We start from the raw sequence: 18,673 nt of genomic DNA, 5'->3' as shown, positions 1-18,673 counted from the left end.
AAGAAAGAAAAAACAAAAGAACATTAAGAGTCCAGGGAGGGGGGAAGTGTGATACACATACCAGGGGGATCATACCTTGTGAAAGTTGATTAACGAGTTATTGTGTAAGTTCGAAATGTATTCCATAGAGGCAACAAAATGGACACGAGCACGGAGAGCAGGTAGTGACGGTGCGGTCAAGGACCTCCAGTTCTTGGCGATCAAGGATTTAGCAGCATTACATACGTGGACAATTAATTTATCCTGGTGTTTATCAACCGTACGAACTGAGGCGTTCAGTAGTGCTACCGTAACATCACTTAGTATGGGTGTATTCAAAATCCCTGACAGAAGCGTCCTCACCCGCCTCCAAAAGCCTTGTATTATTGGACACGTCCACCATGTGTGATAAAATGTGCCGACTTCACATTTTCTCCAGCACAAATTAGAGGACGACGTAAACATGCTATGAAGTTTAGACGGCACCAAGTACCATCTGGTGTACACCTTAAAGCAGGTCTCACTAATGGCTACACTGATAGAAGCTTTAGCTATCCTTGATCTAATAACTGACCACTCTTCATCATCAAGAGGATTCGGGAGGTCTGCCTCCCATTCTTCCTCATGAATGTCCCGGTTAGCAGGAGTCGGGGCTAGAATAGAATGATAAATGACAGAAATGTTGCCTTTCCGGCCTATTGAAAATGAGCATAGACATTCAAACGGGGAGAGCATTCGGCGCTTACTGGTGGGATATTGAGCGTTAACAAAACTCATAATTTGAGTATATTGAAAATGATAAGAGGCAGGTATGGAGTGCCTAGTTTGAAAGTTGGCAAAAGTGGCCGGGGTAAATTGGCCTTTTACATGGTGGAACCTAATGACATGTAACTGATGCCAATAAGAGGCCATGTGCTCATCACATCCAGGGGGGAAAAGAAGGTGATTCCAAATAGGGGACATGGGAGAAGGAAACTGAGCTAAGTCTAGAGATAAGCGAAGTTTGTCCCATAGTTTGAGGGTAAAATGTACAGTCGGAATCGCATAGGCCGAGGCTGGTCTAAGTGATTTAGGGAGCCACACTATTTTATCCACTCGTCCACCTTTAATCATATCATCTTCAAGATCTACCCATCTCCTGCATCCGTATTCAGATTGCCACGAAATTACTTGATTTAACTGGGCTGCATGGTAGTATGAACGAAGCACTGGGAGTCCAAGGCCTCCATTAGAAACAGGTTTTGCTAAAATTGATTTACGGATACGGGGCTTACCTTGCGCCCAAATAAACGATTACAGGTCATTTGCATGGAGTTAAGTGCCGAAATTGGAACAGGTATGGGCAGAGTTTGAAACAAATACAATAGTCTTCGAAATAGATTCATTTTAATTTAATTTATCCTGCCAAACCATGAGAGATTGCCAGCTCGCTAAGTCTTTAGTAAATGCTTGAAACATATAACGTATAATTAGCCTGATATAAAAGAGAATAAGACTTGGTGATAGAGATGCCAAGATATTTAATTACTTTAGGGCGCCATGTAAAGGAGTAGGAGGAAATGAGCGAGGAAAGTTGTTGCGTAGCAATGCAGATAGCCATAGCTTCAGATTTAGAGCTGTTGATTTTGTATCCAGAAAGAGAACGGTAAGTTTGCAATTCCAATTGGAGTTTAGGGAGAGAATCTATGGGGTCAGATAAGGCGAGTAAAATATTGCCTGCAAAAAGAGACACTTTATACAGATTTTCCCACACTTCGATACCCTTGATATCATGATTAGCTCTAATCCTAGCTGCTAGCGGTTCAATGCAGATAGCAAATAAAAGTGGGGAAAGGGGGCAACCCTGTCTTCCATTTCCCAGAACAAAACACGAGGAGTACAGGCCGTTCGTCATAACAGTTGAAGTTGGAGTAAAGTGCTGTTATGGCCTGTAGAAAATTGCCACATATGCCTACTGAAGATAATGTGGCAAACATAAAAGGCCACTAGAGGCGATCAAACGCCTTTTCTGCATCCAAGGCCAAGACAACTGAGGGAATCCCCTGAGTATTAGAATAATGAATTAGATCTATAGTACGCCTAGTGTTGTCTGAGGCTTGGCGCTGAGGGATAAAGCCCACCTGCTCAGGGTGTATTAATGTAGGCAAAACTCCATTCAATCTAGTGGCTAAAATCTTAGCAAACAATTTAAGATCAGTGTTGATCAGGGAATTGGGAGGATAGCTGGCACAAAGAGAAGGGTCCTTCCCAGGTTTGGGAATAGCAATAATCCTGGAGGTAGCTGAAGATGGGTGAAATGTGCTCCATGTAAAACTGCATTGAACAACCTGATCAGCTGAGGTGAAAGCTGTAGCGCAAACGACTTATAATAAGCCATGGTAAAGCCATCAGGGCCAGGAGCCTTCGATTGTTTCTGGTTCTTGAGAGCAGAAGCAAGTTCTTCCTCAGTGATGTCTTCCCCCACAGCCCAAGCTGTAGTGTCAGAGATGTGAGGGAGCGTACAGGTGTTTAAATATTGTTGGATTCTCTGAGCATGGGAGGAAGCATCAGATGGGTTAGTCAAATTGTACAGAGCTTTGTAGTAATAAGCAAAAACCCCATTAATATCTTTAGGATTAAATACATTGTTCCCTGATGAGTCTCTAATCGAGGGAACAACCTGTGAGGCCTGTTTGGACCGGAAACTACAGGCTAGCAAAGTATGAGCTTTATTGCTATTGTCATAACATTTTTGGTTAGCCCATCTGAGGCTTCTTTCAATCCTTTCAGCTAAAAGGGCTTGCAATTCAGCCCGTTTTTGGGAAAGTTGACAGAGGATTTTTGTGGTCCATGTCTAAAGAGGCAATGTCAGTAGTTAGAGATGCTATCAGTGCCTCTTGAGACTTTTTGCGGAGTGAGGCGAATTGGATGATATGTTCTCTAATAACTGATTTATGTGCCTCCCATACCGTAGGAAAGGGTACGTTATCATTAGAATTAAGGTGGAAATAATCTTGTAAACAGTCTTTTACCATGTCTTGAAACTGTGTGAGTTTTAAAAGCAGTCATTCAACCGCCATGAGGGTCTGCCAGTGATAGCCTCTAGGAGTCCAAAAGAAGCTTCTAAAAAGGAGTGATCAGACCAGGAGTTAGTGGAGATTGAGGAGTGTATTGCAGTTTTGGATAAAGGGGCACATCCTAAAAATAAATCAATATGTGAATAGGTGTCATGAGGATTAGAGTAAAAAATGTAGTCCCTAACAGTAGGATTGAGAGATCTCCAAACGTCAAATAGACCAGCCTCAGCCATATGCTTACGAAGAGCTACCAACCCAGGAACAGGGGACTTATCACTTAAACTGCCTGACTTATCCAGAGATGGGAGTAAGACCGTATTGAAATCACCACCTACCAATATCTTACCACTTCTAAAATCGGTAAAAAATGTAGTGAAGTATTGAGAGTGGCCTGAATTTGGAGCATAGACATTGGCTAAAGTAATCTCCTCATGGCCTAGTTTGTCTTTCAAAATTAAAAAGCGGCCCTCAGGGTCAGATTTGGACTCTGATAAAACAAATGGTAAAGATGAGTGAAGTAGGATAGCGACTTTGTTTTTTTTTTTAAACATTGTTAGAGTAGTATACCTGTGGCTAGCGTTTGGAGGCTAATGAGGGGTGACCATTTTATTTAAGGTGGGTTTCCTGCAAGAAAACACAATCGCTGTGAAGACGTTTCAGGGAGTGAAACAAATGGGAGCGTTTTTGTGGGGTATTAAGGCCCTTAGTATTAATAGAGAGACATGTAAAAGGCATGGCGGGGGGATAGAGACAAAATAAAACTAGAGTGGGAGTATAAAAATGGACTCTGCTAGTAGATTAAATGGCAAGCAAAAACAGAAATTGAGTAACAGGCAGGGGAAGTAGCTGGGACTGCCACAGATTATGGCAGACCGCTACTGCAATTGAGCTCTATCAGGAGGGGGGGAAAAAAAAGAGCTCGTGGGCGGGATTAAACAATCGGGAATAATACCTGGGTCACAGAATGGACTGTACAAGTTTAAATACAATAATCCCTAAGAGTGGGGGGTGAGGAGGCCTGGTGGGATACCACGAATGCCCACCCAGAGCAAGAATGCAGTAATAAGCAAGAAAAACTGTGGATATTAAGAACGGCTAAACCGAACTTCAACGTGTATAGGCAATGAAACATGACCTACATATTGTGACAAGTACATAGAGTGGTACAGGTTGAGTATCCCATATCCATATATTCCGAAATACGGAATTTTTTTGACGGAGAGTGAGACAGTGAAACTTTGTTTTCTGATGGCTCAATGTACACAAACTTTGTTTAATAGACAGAGTTATTAAAATTATTGTATTAAATGACCTCCAGGCTGTGTGTATAAGGTGTATATGAAACATAAATGAATTGTGTGAATGTAGACACACTTTGTTTAATGCACAAAGTTATTAAAAATAATGGCTAAAATGACCTTCAGGCTGTGTGTATAAGGTGTATATGAAACATAAATGCATTCTGTGCTTAGACTTGGATCCCATCGCTATGATATTTCACTATGGTATGCAATTATTCCAAAATACGGAAAAATCCGATATCCAAAATTCCTCTGGTCCCAAGCATTTTGGATAAGGGAGACTCAACCTGTAAAAACATAACTTAGGTGTGAGAACCTAACAAAGCAACAACTGAAGTGTATAATCACAAATATGCGCTATACTGTAATTAAACCAGAACCAGCAATGTAAAACATCAAACATATAAAATATAGACCACCATATAGGTGGACCGATCAGTTTGGGAGATCTGGAGCCTGGACATCCAAATGGGGGGAGCCAGTGGAAGGATGGAGGTTAAGCTTGCGAAGGAGGCCTTTCCCCTCTTCAAGAGTCCTCACTGAGTAAGGTTTTCCTTTAACATCCACCAGTAGGCGAAACGGAAATCCCCATTTGTACTTATATCCATTTTCTCTCAGCAACATAGTCACTGTACGGAGGTCCCGTCTCTTGGCAATAGTCAAGGGAGCTAGGTCCTGAAAGATCTGGAGTTTGGATCCTTCAAACACAATGCAAGAGGAGGATCTGCTAGCCATAGTTATCATGTTCTTGGTTTTGAAAGAGAGAAACTTTAGGATGATGTCCCTGGGAGGGTCAGCGTCCCTAGGTTGGGGCCTCAGGGCTCTGTGGGCCCTTTCGATTTGAAATATGTAATGTGGGACACTACTATATATTTCTATTATACTGGGGGCACTACTACATTATATATTCCTGTTATAAATAGCGACATTACTATGTATTTTTATAAAATGCCATTTAATATAATGTGGCCACGCCCCCTCACCACACGTGACCATGCCCACTTTCGGCACACTCAGTACCACTAAGAAAATATTTCTACTTGCACCACTGATTCAGACTGACACATGACCTGGGTTGGCCAAGCAATATCAGACCTAATCCCAACTCCTTGCCTCGGTGTGAAAGGATCTGAAATTGGTATCAGCACAACTTGAAACCGTGTTGATAATCCCGTATCAGACCCAGGATGCAGGTGTGAAAAGTGTGTTATAGAGTCAATAAAAGAACAGAAATGTTGTGAGTAAATTGTAATTTCTCTCTAAAGTGTTTATCAATGCAACATATTAGGTAGGGGAGGTGAAAACCTTACTGTCCAATTCACCATGCAGTGCTAATAGATCATGGTCATTTGAACTTTAAAAATCGTCAAAATAGGATTATACATTGTACTATTACTGTCTAAAGACATAACCAATAACAATATCCTACAGAATAGAAATAAAGTATTTCACCAATTTAAATGCATCCAAATTTTATAGTGGTGCAAATTAAGTTATTTTAGTTTTGATGTTTGGCGAAAGGTAACTATTGGCCCTGTTTCTACATTCTCCTTATATCCTATGGAGCAGTTTCAAGTACTACTGTACATCAGGTAACCTCATCACAGTTTTATTCCCTTCCTCCAGGCCATCTGTAAGTGTGCACGGAATACATTTGGTATCCCTGCAGATGGGATGCCGGCTGTCACTATACCGACAGTGGCATCCTGTCTGTTGGAATCCCCTCGTGGGCTCGCTGCCCTCACCACAGGTTCTTTTCCTACTTGGTTGATGGCGTGGACCCACCAACTCAATGGGAATAACCAGCATTTGTCGGGATTCCGTCCGGCAGCATTTCACCAACTGCCGGGATTCCGGCCTCTCTCTCCTGAATGCAGGGATCCTGACAGCCGGTATAGTAACTGCATCCCATGTGAACACAAATCATCTTTCAAAGACTTCTAGTACAGATATATTACACAGGTGATGCAATATATCTGGAAGATATGTAATTAATAATGTGTATTGTGTACCAAGACACACATTTGGTAGATCACGATCCTCTGAATAGATATATAGTTTGCATAGGAACATTGACTGTTTAGTGTGCAAGTACAATATCGTGTATTCTCATTTGTTAGGGAAATTGTCTGGTCAGTCAGCAGTTACATTGTCCAAGTGTGTACCCCACAGTCCCTGAGGACTGGAGTTTGGATACACTGCTCCACACATTGTAGAATTCCTGAAGAAGTAGAGAGAGCAGATAACAGTCTAGAAACAGGAGATGGTGCATTGGATAGCATACAGTATTTACAAAGTTTAAAAGTAGGCAGCTGTGGGACTTGGTCATATTCATGATGAAGCCAAATATATACACATATTACAGTACACAAATATAAGGACCAGGAGTGCTCACTCTAGGGTGCCCCTTTTTTTTTCTTTACCCTGCTGACCCTTAAAGAATGAGTTTTGGGTAAAGTAGCATGTACTAACAATCTATTAGATAATTTTCATATTATTATTATTATTGTGCTTTATTTACTGTATAGCAGGGCTGGCCAAACCAGTCCTCGAGATCTACCAACAGTTCATGTTTTCCAGGCCTCCTGGAGATCTGTAGAATTGTCAGTTAGGAATGAATGCAGCACATCTTAATTAGTAATGACTACACCTGTGCACCAGCTAGGTGGTCTGGAAAATGTGTACTGTTGGTAGATCTCGAGGACTGGTTTGGCCAGCCCTGCTGTATAGGATGCCACAATGGGTCCGCAGTGTCTTACAGAGGGCCTGATTCTGATTTGATTGTATGAAAGCAATGGCGATCACATCTGAGCAGTTATTGGTCGCTGCGTGCATGAGCCAGGGCACTTTAGCGAAGTCACTCGCAGCCAGGATTAATTAGCAGACTAATTGACGGTAAGGGAACATTTGGGGGGCGGTAACGGGGAGCGGTGGTAAAAATGTAGGCGTGTTGCAATCATTTTTGGAGGGTGTCGGTCTACAGCTGAGATCATGTCCATTGAGAAACATGGGGGGTAATTCCAAGTTGATCGCAGCAGGAAATTTTTTAGCAGTTGGGCAAAACCATGTGCACTGCAGGGGGGTTAGATATAATATTTGCAGAGAGAGTTAGATTTGGGTGGGTTATTTGGTTTCTGTGCAGTGTAAATACTGGCTGCTATATTTTTACACTGCAATTTAGATTGCAGATTGAACACACCCCACCCAAATCTAACTCTCTCTGCACATGTTATATCTGCCTCCCCTGCAGTGCACATGGTTTTGCCTAACTGCTAACAAAGTTCCTGCTGCGATCAACTCAAAATTACCCCCATGGTGCCAGCATCGCTGCTCCCATGGCCTAAATGCTTGACAATGGACTGGTTTGAGGAGTTGATGTTCTATGTTTCTGCATCGATGCTGCATATTTGTATGCAGTTGCTGAGGACTTTGCGATGGCTGCAGTGGGCGTCTCTTATATTTTTTCTGGGTGGCTGAACAAGTCCGTAAGCTGAAAAATCATAACAGCTAAAACACTTGCTTTCAAATCACAATCAGACCCAGAGTACGTACACAAAGACAGTATGACCAGAACAAGAAAAAAATGACTTACATTACAAATCTTTACAGAACATGGACAAGGGGTGTAAAGATTTATGCAGTAGCAGTCATAATACCCAAATAAACAGCGGGGCAGCTAAACCCAAAGGTTGTTGGTAGTTAGAAGGTGATGACGGTGTAAGGCCCTCATTCAGTATGAATTGCATTTGCAGAGCTGCTAGCAGCAGCTTTGCAAATGTGATCCTTAGCAATGCAAATGTAGTAGGTGTTACACACCTCCTTGCTGCCTTTGCAATTGCGGCACTGCGACCGGAGTCGCAGTCTGGGATCAATTATTGTGACCGGTTATCTGCAACAACAAGCTGAGTAAGCCTCAGCTTACTAAGGGTGGCTTGCAAGGCCAGGAAAAATGCATCTTGCGACACAGTCCTTGGACTTGCCACTCCCGGAAAATGGGGGTGACACGCCCCTGCTACGCCAGCCACACTCGTCCCTCTATCTGAACACTTCGATCTGTCAGTCAGGCAGTGGCATTCGCAATACTGCAATGCGATCGCAGGACCCGTTCTACACATGCGCAGAACGGGTCCTGCGCGTGCACAGTGTACAGATTATCTGGAAACTGCACTGAGAATCACTACTGCCATCCATACTGCATAACTCCCTAAGTGGTCTATTTACTAATCCTTGGAGAGAGATAAAGTTAATGGAGATAAAGTACCAGCCAACCAGATACTAACTGTCATTTTTCAAAGACAGCCTGTGACATGGCAGTTAGGAGCTGATTGGCTGGTACTTTATCTTCGCCCACTTTATCTCTGTCCCAGGCTTAGTAAATAGACTCCTGAGTGAGGAAAAGTACATAAGAGAAGAGGGACCCGCTAGTGAGAACCTACAATCTTATTCAGACCTGATGGCAGCAGCAACATTTTTCTCTAATGGGCAAAACCATGGCCCTTATTCCGAGTTGTTCGCTCGCTAGCTACTTATTGCAGCCGTGCAAACGCATAATCGCCGCCCACGGGGGACTGTATTTTCGCTTTGCAAATGTGCGAACGCCTGTGCAGCCAAGCGATACGAAAAAGTTTTTTGCAGTTTCTGAGTAGGTCTGAACTTACTCAGCCCTTGTGATCACTTCACCCTGTCCAATCCCGGAATTGACGTCAGACACCCGCCCTGCAAACGCTTGGATACGCCTGTGTTTTCCCAAACACTCCCAGGCTAACAGTCAGTTGACACCCATAACTGCCTTCTTCCTGTCAATCTCCTTGCGATCGGCTGTGCGAATGGATTTTTCGTTAAAACCAGCGCCCAGCAATGATCCACTTTGTACCTGTACAACGCGTGTGCGCATTGCGGTGCACACGCATGCGCGGTAGTAACCTGATCGCTGCGCTGCGAAACACAGCAGCGAGCGATCAACTCGGAATGACCCCCCCCATGTGCACTGCAGGTGAGGCAGATATAACGTGCAGAGAGAGTTAGATTTGGGTGTGGTGTGTTCAAACTGAAATCTATAAAGCAGCCGGTATTTACCCTGCACAGAAACAATATAACCCAACCAAATCTAAATCTCTCTGCACATGTTATATCTGCCCCACCTGTACTGCATATGTTTTTGCCCAGAAAGATTTTGCTGCTGTGATCAGGTCTGAATTAGGCCCATAGTTAATAAAGTGCGGGTTTACAGAAGTGGAAATTTTGCACATAGCAACCAATCAGATCCCAGCTATTATTTTCTATAAGGTGTTAAATAAGTGATAAGTAGAATCTGATTGGCTGCTATGGGCAACATCTCCATTTCTATAAATCTGCACTTTAGTAAATATACCCCTAAGCATCAGCTTACCTTGGGTTAACGACAGACTTTTTATTTTGTTAAAATAGGTAAGATAAAAATCATGTATATTAAGCATGATTTGTGGAGAAATTTCTCTGCAAATGTGAAGTTCTGTTTACTTGAGGAGCATAGGCCCCAAATATGGTCCCTTATTTCACATATGTACTGTACCACTACTACTGATTCATTCCTAGGATTAGCACAAATTAAACCATTGCAGAAGACTTTTGAGGAACTGGACGGCTGCCATGTTTGACAGATCGTAAACAGAGCATTCTAGACTTAGTTTATGACAGAGTATCTTGAGATGAAAAGACACTTGCTAGAATTCCTTCTACAGTACCCGCTGTAAGCAAAGACTGTTTTTCATTTAGGAGACACTCATAAGGATTTTTTTGCTATTTCATTTAAAAAAATATATATATATATTTTCATCAACTAGAACAGAGATAATAAAGATATACACATTACAATTATTCAACCAAAAAAATTTGGGTTCAAAATAATACCCCTTTTCCACCAAAATGTTGGTTCCAACTCAGGTTTTCAAACGCTGTTCCAACCCATTTCACAGCTGGGTCAGACCCCTTTCACACTGCACCTTGGACCAGGGTTATTCCTGGGTTGGCTCCTTTCACACCGAACCCGTGTCTGCCCTGTAAAACTTGTGCATTAGAAATGTTTTTAGACTCACAAAGATGAGGTCAGAAAAACAGTCGGTAGTGACTGCTCACTGCATTGTATTAAACATGGCTAACAAGTCACCACTATGTAGCCCAGAGGTTCCTGAGTTTTTTGCGGATTACTTGACACACTCGTGTACTAAGGTGACTGACCTTTCCTACCTGTCCTGCAAGTTAGGTTTTCTACTTGCCTCTGTTCTGTAAGATGATGCACGGATGTCACCTGACGACATTCTCCCCAGCCAGTGTGCTCCTTGCGTCACCTTATTCTAGCAGCTAATCAGTGTCCTGCAACTGCTATGTAAGTCTTCCCTGAACATAATGTGATGGCCAGAGCAATAAGTCACTTCCTGACTGCTAAGTTGCTGTTTGCAGTAAACCTCATTGCTTTCCCTGGCTCCAGAGTATAGAAGACTACAGTTCCTAGTTTTTCACAATTGTGTACATTGCTGGGTTCCCTGTGTGTGAACCCTTCCAGCCACAGATTTCAAAGTTCTTCTGTTGGTTCTATTATCAAGTTACAGGCTCAGCATACCCATTTCCAAACTCAAAGATCTGCACAGACTTCTCTTACAGCTCACTGAGTTCTGAACTCTCCTCTGTGTATTCAAGTTCCAAGTCTGCAGTATTCTATAGCCTTGTGCAAGTGTCTGCTTCTGAGCTTGCTGTGATTCCTTCCAGGCTAATCATCCACCTGTGCCGTTTCCAGCCTGCTATTTCCAAGTTGCACTGTGTTAATAACAGACCTATTATCCTGTTGCTGGTTCAGTGCACTCTTCATTCTGCAGCATAGATCCTGAATCCTGACGTGCTGTTAACCCCTGAATCACCATCAAACATGCATATAACTCTCTGTGTACATTTCCTCAGTCTCCTGCCACTTCCCAAGCACCTGTTAACACAGACTTGTCTCTAATATCCTGAGATCATTACTTTTCCCAGCTCAGATATGTCTGCTCCATAGCACTACTGGTCCCATCCAGCAATCCGCAGTACATTGGCCCTCATTCCAAGTTGATCGCACGTAGCAACTTTTTGCTGCTTGTGTGATCAACTTGACGCCGCTTATGAGGGAGTGTATTTTAGCATATCAGGGCTGTGATTGCTTGTGCAGCCCTGCGATCGCTTGTGCAGCCCTGCTATGCTGAAAAAGTTTCCTGCAAAACAAGACCAGGGTAAGAGTTACTCACCCTGTGCGACGGATCCAGCGACTAAGGTCCCGGGAATGATGTCAGACATCCGCCCTCCAAACGTCTGGATCCGCCTGCGTTCGCCTTACCACGCCTTGAAAATGGTCAGTTGACACCCCGGAACGCCTCCCGTCTGTCAGTCTTCATGCGGTCGCCGCTGCGATCACTTTCTGCACTGGTGGCATCGCTGCCCGGTGATGACGCACGTGCGCATTGCGGGCGCCTCGCAGCCACAGTCCCGACCTGTTTGCACTGCAAGGAAGAACCGCTGAGTGCGAACGGGTCGGAATGACCCCGATTGTGTTTCCAGTTAACAGCACTTTCCGCTTGGTGAACTACTGACCCTAGCCAGCAATCAGCAATACATTTAATGGATATTTGTAATGCGCACAGCCACTGGAGTGCTAAATGACCTGACAGTTGCTTCTGTGTGTATCCAAAATATTGTAATGTCTATGTTGGTGTGGAAGAACTTGTCAATGGCAAGAGAATATTTTTAAAAGGTTTATTTTATTAAGACAAGTGCAAACAGAATATAAGTCAAAGCCAGTAAATGCCACTGCTGGTTTTGAGAATGAAACAAAACACTCACAAACAAAGAACATGAATAGTGAATAAATAAATACATATTGGTAATATACAAGACAAGACCAGAAATGAAGGAAAGCACAAATGACTAAGGACAAAAATATGAAAAATGTAAAAAAAAAAAAAAACACAAAACCAAATTTATTATTAAAAACGAAAAAGCTAAAAAAATGGAAAATGATCAAAATAAATGTAAAAGACCAAAACAGGCTTTGGTTTTCCAAATAGCAGAGGATAAGCAAGATGGCTAACTTTTTCATAGAGTGATAAGAATAATATACAGGTTGAGTATCCCTTATCCAAAATGCTTGGGACCAGAGGTATTTTGGATATCGGATTTTTCCGTATTTTGGAACAATTGCATACCATAATGAGATATCATGGTGATGGGACCTAAGTCTAAGCACAGAATGCAATTATGTTTCATATACACCTTATACACACAGCCTGAAGGTAATTTTAGCCAATATTTTTGATAACTTTGTGCATTAAACAAAGTGTGTCTACATTCACATAATTCATTTATGTTTCATATACACCTTATACACACAGCCTGAAGTTTATTCAATACAATATTTTTAATAACTTTGTGTATTAAACAAAATTTGAGTACATTGAGCCACAGAAAACAAAGATTTCACTATCTCAGTCTCACTCAAAAAAGTCCGTATTTCGGAATATTCTGTATTTCGGAATATGTGGATATGGGATACTCAACCTGTATTGTATTTTTTTTTCCATTATTTTCCTCTTAAACATGTATTCATTTGTTTTTCCTGGCAAAGTGGGTACAGCCCTTGTCATGGAGTTTTATAGATGTTATTTTTACATAGAAACATACAGTAGAATTTGATGGTAGAAAAGATCCACTTGGCCCATCTAGTCTGCCCCTTTTTTTCTACCATATTTTTATCTGAAACCTTATTTGATCCTTATTTCTTTGTAAGGATATCCTTATGTCTATCCCATGCATGTTTAAATTGCTCTATTGTCTTAGCCTCTACCACCTTTGATAGGAGGCTATTCCACTTGTCCACTACCCTTTCTGTGAAGTAATTTTTCCTCAAATTTACCCTGAACCTCCCTCCCTCCAAGTTCAGTACATGTACTCGTGTCCTATTGCTTCCCTTCATTTGAAGAATGTTTCCCTTCTGGACTTTGTTAAAACCTTTCCCTTCTCTGCTCCAAACAATACATATTGAGATTTTTTAGTCTTTCTGGGTATAATTGGTGATGTAGGCCATGCACCATTTTAGTTACCCTTTTTTGTACAGTCTCTAATCTATTAATATCCTGGTCATCATGTGCAGTGGCAAACTCAGGATTTGCATGGGGGGTTTCTAGAATTGGGTGGAGCCAAGCACGGGGGTGGGGACTGAGGTGACCCAGTATATGCTGGGTCCGTAAATCTAGTGTGTTTGTGTGTATACACATACCCATATCTACACATATATATATATATATATGTATATAAATATATATATATATATATATATATATATACATACCATATATACACACATATATAGTAAAACTGTAGGGGAACAGGGTGCCATCTCCTGGGGTAGACGGCAGCGAGCAGCAGCTGAGAAATCATACAAGTTCAGTTTTGTGGTGCAACTGGCCGCAACCAGTTTTATTAAGCAGAAAATAAAATAAACATCAAAAGAAAATACCTTGCCTGTCCGGCACTAACTATACACAAGATGTTCCTGACTGTCTCTAAACCAAACACAGAGTTCTCCAGTAAATACTGTATGGCTCACTTGTATAAGGACGCAGGTTTCCCTCACAGAGATTCTGCAGTTTCTCCCCAGGCAGTCTACACACACTGATCAGGCTAGCAACCCTATAACACTCTTACACAGCTGAAAGCCCTGATTAGCCCTCTGTGAGGCCAAAGACCCGAACTGGGCCCACTCTCTAGAACTTGCCCTCTCTCTCAGGGCCTTTATCCACCTGAAAAGCTGCTTACAAAAAAAAAAACGTTTCCTGGAAGTTTTCCATTTTTAAAACATGTAAGACAAGAACCTGGGACAAACATACCTGCCCTCAAACACTATTCCGTGATTCCTGTCACAATATATATATATATATATATATATATATATATAATTCAAAAGACAGAGGCACTCCCGGACTTCAAACTGCTTCTAAAAATCATGGTGATTTATTCAACGTTTCGGGGTACTGCCCCCCGTCATCAGGACACACACAACACACAGTGCAAACAAAACAGTGTTTAAATACAACTTACAGGTCTCCTAATCACGTAAGTTGTATTTAAACACTGTTTTGTTGCACTGTGTGTTGTGTGTGTCCTGATGATGAGGGGCAGTACCTCGAAACGTTGAATAAATCACCATGATTTTTTTAAGCAGTTTGAAGTCCGGGAGTGCCTCTGTCTTTTGGATTGTATGGTAGGGGGTTGGCAGGCCCCAGGAGAGCACCCTGGCAAGGTATTGCATTGACTTCCATGGAGTGCCACCTTTTGGAGTTTGTATATATATATATATATATATATATATATACATATACACTGAGCATATTAAACATGCATCCACATATATACTGTGTGTGTGTGTATATATATATATATATATATATATACTAGGTGCTTCATCGTGCCCTACGGGCGCTCTTCACACCGTCGCAAGGGGCTACGCCCCCTTAACCCTTGCATGCCTTTCTGGGGTTCAATATTTGTATTATATGGAGTATTACCTGCATTCCTTTGTCAGTGGTTAAATATTGCACAATGAAAGGGCGTGCGATGGTGAAGGAGGCACAGCCCCTTGCGATGGTCTGGAGGCGCCGTGGGTAGGGGAGGGGCAGGTACGGGTGGTGCGGCGGATGGGGAAGGGGGTCTGGAGGTGCTGCAGGTGGTGGAGGGGTAGGTGCGGGGGTGCCATGGGTGGGGGAGGGGTGGGTGGGGGGGACCGCAGATGGAGGAGGGTGTCTGCAGATGCTGCGGGTGGAGGGGGGCAGGTGTGGGGGGAGACATATATGGGGGGTGGCTGGTGGAGGGGGTCTGGAGGTGCTGTGGGTGGTGGAGGGGCGGAGGAGTGGGAGCCATGGGTGGTGTAGGGGGTCTGGAGGCACAGCGTGTGGGGGAGGGGTGGAGTGCTGCATGTGGTGGAGGGGAAGGTGCGGAGGTGTGGTGCATTGAGGAGGGGTCTGGAGGCGCTGCGGGTACTGTACCTGCCAAAAAGGTAGTTGGAGGGCATGCAGTAACAGGGCCAGGACAGGCGTGACAGGGTCAGATCACGGGTGACAGGGCCAGGATAGGGTTAACAGGGCCAGCATAAGGGTGAAAGGGCCAGGATAAGGGTGACAGGGCAAGGCCAGGGGTGACAGGGACATGACAGAACACAGGGCACGGGAGAGATTGGTATTAGGGACAAAACAGTGGTGACAGACAGATGTGTCTTACCGGAGTCACGGCTGCTGCTGTTCCACTCCAACCTGTTGGGATCTGCTGCTGGTGGAGACTTGGCATGGCTGACTCTCTCAGGCTGGAGTCCTGATTCCTCTGCCCGTCAGCATCCCTCCCCCCCTCCTCAGTCACACACCGCAGACCTCGCGCAGCTGCCGGGCACTGTGGTAAGGGGAGACTGGGAGTGACTGGTTAGCCCCCAGGAGACGCTGCGACTGCAGGGAGGAGGGGGTCATAGCATGCACACGGCGCGGACCTCGCGGCTGCTGGGCACTGTGGTAAGGGGAGACTGGGAGTGACTGGTTAGCTCCCAGGAGACGCTGCGGCTGGAGGGAGGAGGGGGTCGGAGCCTGCAAGCAGCTCGGACTTCTGCAGCGCTACCCGCTGGCTAAAGTGTGTGAAGGAGCTGGGCGCACCTCACTGCGGGTGGCAGCACTGCAGCTAGCGGTGGGGTTGCCGGGGCTGGAGATAACAGAGGCAGTACGGAACCTGCACAGCAGCAGGTGCCCCACAAAACTGCAGCTAAGAATCGTGGAGTGTGCTAGAAAGTGATGCTCCTCTGCGCCAGAGAGACCCTGCTGAGTATGCTGATGTGGGGGGTCAAGCACACAGCCGGTGCCCGTCTGTCTGTACGGCATACCCCTCACACACCCCCATACCTCCCAACTGTCCCGGGGTTCCGGCAGCAAAGCCGGATTAAGGGGGGGGGGGGGGCAGGGGGTACATACCGTGGGCCCCACAGTTTTAGGGGGCCCCCCGGCTGGAGTAGCTCTGTCCCAGCTCAGAAGCTCCCCCGTCCTGCCAGCAACAGCGGCAGCATTGTGCTACAGTCAGCACACGCTGCTGCGTGTTGGCAGGTCTGTGGTGTTGCCTGCTTTCTTCTGCCTGTGTGGGTGTGTAGGGGGAAGCGACCACCTCCTCTGGCTTTAGCCCTAGCTGAGGGGCCAAACTTCCATATAAAAAAAAATCCCGGAATTTACATAAGGGGGCGTGGCCACGCGGGCCGCGATTAGGCCACGCCCCAGCCCCACAGCAGACACAGCCATGAGATAGGGCTCCCCTGTCTCAAGTGCCCTGGGCCCCCCGGACTCATAATCCGCCCCTGGAGGCATGCCAGCAGCTCACAGAGCTCTGGGCATGCCCCCTCACTGACGAAAACGGGGGCCCTCCCGTAAAGCCACGCCCCCTTTTGTTGGGCACGCCCCCTTTTCGCCGTGTGTGTGTATGTGTGTGCCCTCCTTCTGCCTGAAGAAAGCTGGGAGGTATGCACCCCTGTCTGCCTGAAGAAAGCTGGGAGGTATGCACCCCTGCCTGTGCCATGCCCATACTATCTGCTTCTGCTCCTAGTCTCCTATAGATTTGCCCAGATCTGTGACTCATTTGACTAACTCCGCCCAGTGTTGTGACTCCGCCCAGCATTAGCAAATGAGTCACAAAGTCACAGATCTGGGCTATTATATAGGATATATATATAAAAAAAAAAAAAAAAATATATATATATATATATATATATATACATACACGTATATATATCATATGTATGTATATACATGTGTATTTATGTATGCACATGGATATATATATGTACTATAAAATAAAGTAAACTTTTATTAAGCACTTACAAGTGCCGCCAGGAAGGCTGCAGAGGACGCCAGACAGCCATTAATAAGACTCATCTTTGTAGCCGCAGGGAGTCTTCGATAGTGGAGGAACTGAGTGGAGGAGGGGGAGAGGGAGCCACAGCTGGAAGAATAGCAGCCAGGAAGAATCTGGTGCACATTGCACAACCCACGATTCGCAGGTCTATAATGGGGCGGAGCCTAATGCAGATAGGGGCGGGACTTAAATCGCGGCTCGCAAAATACTGCTAAAAATTTTTATTTTTTGTGGAGGGGGGATTTCTGGGTGCTCGGAAACCCCCTCTGCATGCGCCACTGATGTGTGCCAGCATGGATAGTATGCTGGTTAGCATTGCTTCCATTTACCAGGTATTTCATAATCACCATGCCACCAAGTGTAGATGCTGCGAATTATAATCATAACTTTAGGAAATTGTTTCCTCTACCCAAAATATCCCTAATGTGTATATTGGGCCTAATTCAGACCTGGTCACACGCAGGCTATTTTTTGCACTGCTGCGACCAGGTAATCACCGCCTACAGGGGAGGGGGTTAGGGCTTTGCAGGGATGCGTTCGGCTGTGCAGTGAGCTGCACAAACAAAAGTTTGTGCAGTTTCTGCACAGCCCAGGACTTACTCACCCGCTGCGATGATCCAGAAGGAAGCTGACGTCAGGATCCCTCCCTGGAAACTGCTGGGCACGCTTGCATTTTTCCGACCACACCCAGAAAACGGTGAGTTGCCGCCCATGAACACCTTCTGTCTGTCAATCTTCTTGCGGCCGCCGGTGCAATCGCTTTCTTTGTTCCTTTTGTTGCTGCCCGGCAACGGCCAGTGACGTGCCTGCGCATTGCGGCCTGCATGCATGCGCTGTTCAGACCCGATCGCATGGCTGCAAAAAACTGCAGAGTGTGATCAGGTCTGAAAGACCCCCATTGTGTGTGTCCATATAATGGGGAATATAGATTGTAAGCTCAACTGTTGGAGTGATTGTTGTAAATGTCCAAAATATTATGTGTAAAGCACTGCAGAATTTGTATGCACTGTAGACGGAGCTATTACTGTTAAACTCAAGTACATATATATTCTGCAGTGATTTACATATACAATTTCAGTCAATAACATGACATCCATTTGAATATACTTGTACCACCTCTGTAATAATAGGATTTTAATTACCTACCAATAAATCCTTTTCTCGTAGTCCGTAGAGGATACTGGGGATCCATTTAGTACCATGGGGTATAGACGGGTCCACTAGAGCCATGGGCACTTTAAGAATTTGATAGTGTGGGCTGTCTTCTCCCTCTATGCCCCTCCCACCAGACTCAGTCTAGGAAACTGTGCCCGTGGAGATGGACAGACTTTGAGAGGAGGATATAAAAGGATAGTGGTGAGATTCCGAACCAGAACGCATAAACAAGAGGAAAGCCATGCTAAC

This window comes from Pseudophryne corroboree, chromosome 3 (genome assembly GCF_028390025.1).
Source record: "Pseudophryne corroboree isolate aPseCor3 chromosome 3, aPseCor3.hap2, whole genome shotgun sequence".
NCBI lineage: Eukaryota > Metazoa > Chordata > Amphibia > Anura > Myobatrachidae > Pseudophryne > Pseudophryne corroboree.
The sequence above is the reverse complement of the archived record's forward strand: the minus strand, read 5'-3'. Positions refer to the sequence as shown.